Below are 7,500 nucleotides of genomic sequence, written 5' to 3' on the forward strand. Positions count from 1 at the left end.
ATTATAGGATCCCTTGCACCTGGGAATCTGAAAAATTAAAATACTAAGCATTTGATATTCATGCCCGATAACATAGGTTCCTACTACAGGGCACCTTTTTAATTTTACAGTCTCTATCCATCTAGACTGAGTGATTTATGGATGGGACCGGATTAGGGCCCTGCACCTGGGAAGAAAAATTAAAACATTTAATCATTTTCTGAAAATTCATGCCCGATTTTGGGCACCCTAACACGGACCTCTATCCATGGGGGACCCTATACATCCGTTGCACCTGGAAACACCTGGGGTATAATATGGTCCTAAGGGCACTTTTCGGTCATTCTTTTAATGCCCACTATAGGAGCATCCTACTTGTATTGAGAGAGGGGCCCATTGTGAAGTATTTTTAATCATTTTCTGAAAATTACCGATCACCAAAAAAATGTTACTGGAAACATAGGTTCCTACCAGGGCACCCCTGTTTTTTACATTCTCTACTTGTTGCCCATTGTGAGAGGCAATCACACGAAATATGGGACCTCTAGCACTTGGTTGGTTACCTCTAGCACTTCGGGAAGTATGGTTAGCATATTTTTGGAAAAACGGAATGGATGCGAAAAATAAATCCCTGTGCACCTGGGAATCTGAAAATTAAAAAAATGCATGGTTCCTAAGTGCACCTGCCGGTGTTCCTGATATTCATGCCCGATATGGAGCACCCTAACACGGACCTCTATCCATGGGGGGACCCTATACATCCGTGTGCACCTGGTTATTGGAAACGTGCACCTGGGAACCCGAAAATTATAATATGGTCCTAAATGCACTTTTCGGTCATTCTCATATTAATGCCCACTATAGGAGCATCCTACTACGGCCCTGTATCCATGGGGGCCCTCCCTGAGTGATTTATGGACACTTTGTGAGATTTCGATGGATGCGGATTAGGATCCCTGTGCACCTGGGAATCTGAAAAATTAAAACATGGTCCTAAGTGCACCTGCCGGTGTTCCTGATATTCATGCCCGATATGGAGCACCCTAACACGGACCTCTATCCATGGGGGACCCTATACATCCGTGTGCACCTGGTTTGGAAACGTGCACCTGGGAACCCGAAAATTATAATATGGTCCTAAATGCACTTTTCGGTCATTCTCATATTAATGCCCACTATAGGAGCATCCTACTACGGCCCTGTATCCATGGGGGACCTCCCTGAGTGATTTATGGACACTTTGTGAGATTTCGATGGATGCGGATTAGGATCCCTGTGCACCTGGGAATCTGAAAAATTAAAACATGGTCCTAAGTGCACCTGCCGGTGTTCCTGATATTCATGCCCGATATGGAGCACCCTAACACGGACCTCTATCCATGGGGGGACCCTATACATCCGTGTGCACCTGGTTATTGGAAACGTGCACCTGGGAACCCGAAAATTATAATATGGTCCTAAATGCACTTTTCGGTCATTCTCATATTAATGCCCACTATAGGAGCATCCTACTACGGCCCTGTATCCATGGGGGCCCTCCCTGAGTGATTTATGGACACTTTGTGAGATTTCGATGGATGCGGATTAGGATCCCTGTGCACCTGGGAATCTGAAAAATTAAAACATGGTCCTAAGTGCACCTGCCGGTGTTCCTGATATTCATGCCCGATATGGAGCACCCTAACACGGACCTCTATCCATGGGGGACCCTATACATCCGTGTGCACCTGGTTATTGGAAACGTGCACCTGGGAACCCGAAAATGACATACTGTCCGGTTACTATGTTGGGCTATATGGCGGTACACCAAAACGTGAATAAATCAAAAGTACACATCCAATCTGGATGGGGTTTTTTTAAACTAAAGGGCACACATAGACGGGCAATGTCATGTAATTAAAAGCGTTTTTGTATAGAACCTTTTAATAGAAAAACGCGTTTATAGTTTGGGCTATACAAGCACATTTGCTGGAAACATAGGTTCCTACCAGGGCATTTTTAATTTTACAGTCTCTACTTGTTGTCCATTGAGAGAGAGGGAATGAGACGAAAGATGGGACCTGTAGCCCTTCTGGAAGTATTTTTAATCATTTTCTCGATTGAAAATTACCGATTTTGGGCCAAAAAAGTACATGTTACTGGAAACATAGGTTCCTACCAGGGCATTTTGTTTTTTACATTCTCTACTTGTTGCCCATTGTGAGAGAGGCAATCACGAAACGAAATATGGGACCTCTAGCACTTCGGGAAGTATGGTTATAATATTTTTGGAAAAACGGAATTGGGCCGGAAAAATAAATAGCCGTGCACCTGGGAACCCGAAAATTAAAATATGGTCCTGGGAAGTTAAAACATGCCGGTGTTCCTGATATTCATGCCCGATATGGAGCACCCTAACACGGCTATCCATGGGGGACCCTATACATCCGTGCACCTGGTTATTATCCATGGGGGACCCTATACATCCTGTGCACCTGGTTATCGATGGATGCGGAAACGTGCACCTGGGAACCCGAAAATTATAATATGGTCCTAAATGCACTTTTCGGTCATTCTCATATTAATGCCCACTATAGGAGCATCCTACTACGGCCCTGTATCCATGGGGGCCCTCCCTGAGTGATTTATGGACACTTTGTGAGATTTCGATGGAGCGGATTAGGATCCCTGTGCACCTGGGAATCTGAAAAATTAAAACATGGTCCTAAGTGCACCTGCCGGTGTTCCTGATATTCATGCCCGATATGGAGCACCCTAACACGGACCTCTATCCATGGGGGACCCTATACATCCGTGTGCACCTGGTTATTGGAAACGTGCACCTGGGAACCCGGAAAATGCCCATACTGCATCCGGTTACTATGTTGGGATTTATGGACACTTTGTGAGACGATGGACCAAAACACCTGGGAATGAAAAATTAAAACATGGTCCTAAACCTGCCGGTGTTCCTGATATTCATGCCCAATCTAACACGGACCTCTATCCATGGGGGGGTGCACCTTTTTTAAACGAAAATTATAAATGGTCCTAAATGCACGGTCATAAGCCCACGGGCAATACGGCCCTGTATCCATTAAAAGACACTTTGTGAGATTTTGGATATTAGAACCTGGGAATTGAAAAATTAAAACAAAACTGCCGGTGTTTATATTTGGGCTATAGCAAACACGGATTTATCCATGGGGGAAACATGCAGGTTCCTGGGAACCGAAAATGACATAGGGCATTTTTAATTTTACTGGATGGGGTCTCTACTAAAGGGCACACATTGGCAATGTTTTTGATAGAACCTTTTAAGGAAAAACGCGTTTATAGTTTGAGACGAAACATAGGTTCCTACCAGGGCATTTTTGGGAGTCTCCTTGTTGTCCATTGAGAGAGAGGGAATGAGACGAAAGATGGGACCTGTAGCCCTTACTGGAAGTAGTATTTTTAATCATTTTCTGAAAATTACCGATTTTGGGCCAAAAAGTACATGTTACTGGAAACTGAAAATAAAAGGTTCCTACCAGGGCATTTTATTTTTTATTGAAACATTCTCTGGGAACTTGAAAATTATAATATGGTCCTAAATGCAGGTCATTCTCATATTAAATCACGGCCGAAATATGGGACCTCTAGCCCTTCATGGGAAGTATGGTTAATATTTTTGGAAAAACGGAATTGGGCCGGAAAAATAAATAGCCATATTAATGTGCACCTGGGAACCCTGAGTGAAAATTAAAATATGGTCGGATTAAGTGAATCACATTAAAACATGCCGGTGTTCCTGATATTCATGCCCGATATGGAGCACCCTAACACGGACCTCTATCCATGGGGGACCCTATACATCATCCGTGTGCACCTGGTTATTGGAAACGTGCACCTGGGAACCCGAAAATTATAATATGGTCCTAAATGCACTTTTCGGTCATTCTCATATTAATGCCCACTATAGGAGCATCCTACTACGGCCCTGTATCCATGGGGGACCTCCCTGAGTGATTTATGGACACTTGTGAGATTTCGATGGATGCGGATTAGGATCCCTGTGCACCTGGGAATCTGAAAAATTAAAACATGGTCTGATATTCTAAGTGCACCTGCCGGTGTTCCTGATATTCATGCCCGATATGGAGCACCCTAACACGGACCTCTATCCATGGGGGGACCCTATACATCCGTGTGCACCTGGTTATTGGAAACGTGCACCTGGGAACCCGAAAATTATAATATGGTCCTAAATGCACTTTTCGGTCATTCTCATATTAATGCCCACTATAGGAGCATCCTACTACGGCCCTGTATCCATGGGGGCCCTCCCTGAGTGATTTATGGACACTTTGTGAGATTTCGATGGATGCGGATTAGGATCCCTGTGCACCTGGGAATCTGAAAAATTAAAACATGGTCCTAAGTGCACCTGCCGGTGTTCCTGATATTCATGCCCGATATGGAGCACCCTAACACGGACCTCTATCCATGGGGGACCCTATACATCCGTGTGCACCTGGTTATTGGAAACGTGCACCTGGGAACCCGAAAATGACATACTGTCCGGTTACTATGTTGGGCTATATGGCGGTACACCAAAACGTGAATAAATCAAAAGTACACATCCAATCTGGATGCGTGAATAAATTTTTTAAACTAAAGGGCACACATAGACGGGCAATGTCATGTAATTAAAAGCGTTTTTGTATAGAACCTTTTAATAGAAAAACGCGTTTATATTTTGGGCTATACAAGCACATTTGACTGGAAACATAGGTTCCTACCAGGGCATTTTTAATTTTACAGTCTCTACTTGTTGTCCATTGAGAGAGAGGGAATGAGACGAAAGATGGGACCTGTAGCCCTTCTGGAAGTATTTTTAATCATTTTCTGAAAATTACCGATTTTGGGCCAAAAAAGTACATGTTACTGGAAACATAGGTTCCTACCAGGGCATTTTGTTTTTTACATTCTCTACTTGTTGCCCATTGTGAGAGAGGCAATCACACGAAATATGGGACCTCTAGCACTTCGGGAATGGTTAATATTTTTGGAAAAACGGAATTGGGCCACCTGGGAAAAAATAAATAGCCGTGCAACTGGTAACCCTAAAAATAATTCCCTCATTGAAAGTAGTCACCTGCCCCTAAGGTGTTTGATGGTAGTGTAACCTCGAAAAAAAATGATAAAACAGAAATTGCACTAAGTCCATCTCTGGGCCTGGTGATTGGGGAAATGGGCAAATGGTCCTAAAAGGGGGACACAGGCCCTAAATCCAACCACCCCTAACCTCCACAGCAGGCTGAAAAGGTAAAACAGGCCTCTCTGCCCCTGATATTTAAGGCACCCTAACAGTGGAACTGTGGACCTTCTCATGGGAATGAAAATTATAAAGGCCTAAAACTTTTACCCATAAAAATGCAGAGGTCAAAAGGCCCATTTGACCTTATCCATGGGTGATTTATGGACAGGCATGGGCTTTACCTCTCTCATGGGATGAAGGGACAGACAGGCCTAAATGCCTGGTACCCAGTATTATATGCCTCCATCTGGGCAGCAGAGGTCACAAACGTTGCACCTCAAGGTTCATTTGACCTTAAGGTCGAAAAGACATACTGTCCTTACTTTTTTTGGGCCCTTATGAGAGGACACAGAGAGGCATAAAGGCTTTACTCCTCTCATGGTTTTTTTGAAGGGACAGACAGGCCTAAATGCCAAACACCCTGGGTTTATATGCCTCCATCTGGGCAGCAGAGGTCAAAACACACAGGTCTCATTTTTGGGAACCTTACAGGAGGCATGAGAGGAAAAGGCATAAAAGGCTTTACTCTCTCTCATGGGATGAAGGGACAGACAGGCCTAAATGCTCTCTCTCATGGGATGAAGGGACAGACAGGCCAAACACCCCTACCCAGTTTATATGCCTCCATCTCACAAACAGGGGTCTCATTTGACCTTACAGGTCAATGGGATGACTTTTTCTGGGAATCACAGAACATAAAAGGCCTCATGGGATGAAGGGACACCTGGGAAGGCCTAAAAATGGTCCTAAGTGCACCCCTCATTTGATGCCTCCATCTGGGCACAGAGGTCACAAACAGGCCTTATCTCATTTGACCTTACAGGTCCTGGTTGACTTTTCTGGGGGAATGAGGCATAAAGGACACAGAGGAGGCATAAAAGGCCTCCGGTGTTCTCATTTGACCTAACTCTCTGGGGAAATGGGATGAAGGGACAGACAGGCCTAAATGCCAAACACCCCTGCCCAGTTTATATGCCTCCATCTGGGCAGCAGAGGTCACAAACAGGCCTCAAGGTCTCATTTGACCTTACAGGTGAAAGTGACTTTTTCTGGGAATGAGAGGACACAGAGAGGCATAAAAGGCTTTACTCTCTCTCATGGGATGAAGGGACAGACAGGCCTAAATGCCAAACACCCCTATCCAGTTTATATGCCTCTATCTTATTTGACCCTTGTTGGCCTCCATCTTGGGCTATATCCCAAAACACCAAAACGTGAATAAATCAAAAGTACATGTCCAATCTGGATGGGGTTTTTTTTAAACTAAAGGGCATGGGGTTTTTTTTTTAAACTAAAGGGTTCCACTAGACGGGCAATGTCATGTAATTAAAACCGTTTTTGTATAGAAACTTTTAATAGAAAAATGCGTTTATAGTTTGGGCTATACAAGCACATTTGACTGGAAACATAGGTTCCTACCAGGGCATTTTTAATTTTACATGCTCTACTTGTTGACCATTGAGAGAGAGGGTATGAGACGAAATATGGGACCGCTAGCCCTTCTGGAAGTATTTTTAATCATTTTCTGAAAATTACCGATTTTGGGCAAAAAAGTGAATGTTACTGGAAACATAGGTTCCCGCCAGGGCATTTTGTTTTTTACATGCTCTACTTGTTGCCCATCACCACAGAGGATATGACACGAAATTTGGGACCTCTAGCCCTTCGGGAAGTATGGTTAACATTTTTTGAAATAACTGACTGGGCCAGAAAAATAAATAGCCGTGCAACTGGTAACCCAAAAATAATTCCCTCATTGAAAGTAGTCACCTCCTAAGGTGTTTGATGGTAGGTAACCTAAAAAATGATCAGAAATTGCACTAAGTCCATCTCTGGGCCTGGTGATTGGGGAAATGGGCCAAAAAAAAGGGGGACAGAGCAGCTAACCTCCACAGAGGCTGACTGCTCTGCCCCCCTTAAGGACAGTGGAACTGTGGACCTTCTCAGGACTAAAGGCCTAAAATAAAAATGTAAAGTGTGGGTAAAAGTTGGGAGTAACTATGACTCTCTTAAGGTAGCCAAATGCTGGATGCAGATGAGGACATATATATATATCCGTGCAACTGGTGGTTTGAAATCACAGAAATTGCACTATGTCCAACTCTGGGCCTGGTGACCTAACCGTGCAACTGGTAACCCAAAAATAATTCCCTCATTCAAAGTAGTCACCTCCTAAGGTGTTTGATGGTAGGTAACCTAAAAAAAAATATCAGAAATTGCACTAAGTCCAACTCTGGGCC

Source organism: Oncorhynchus keta, unplaced genomic scaffold, assembly GCF_023373465.1.
Source record: "Oncorhynchus keta strain PuntledgeMale-10-30-2019 unplaced genomic scaffold, Oket_V2 Un_contig_3121_pilon_pilon, whole genome shotgun sequence".
NCBI lineage: Eukaryota > Metazoa > Chordata > Actinopteri > Salmoniformes > Salmonidae > Oncorhynchus > Oncorhynchus keta.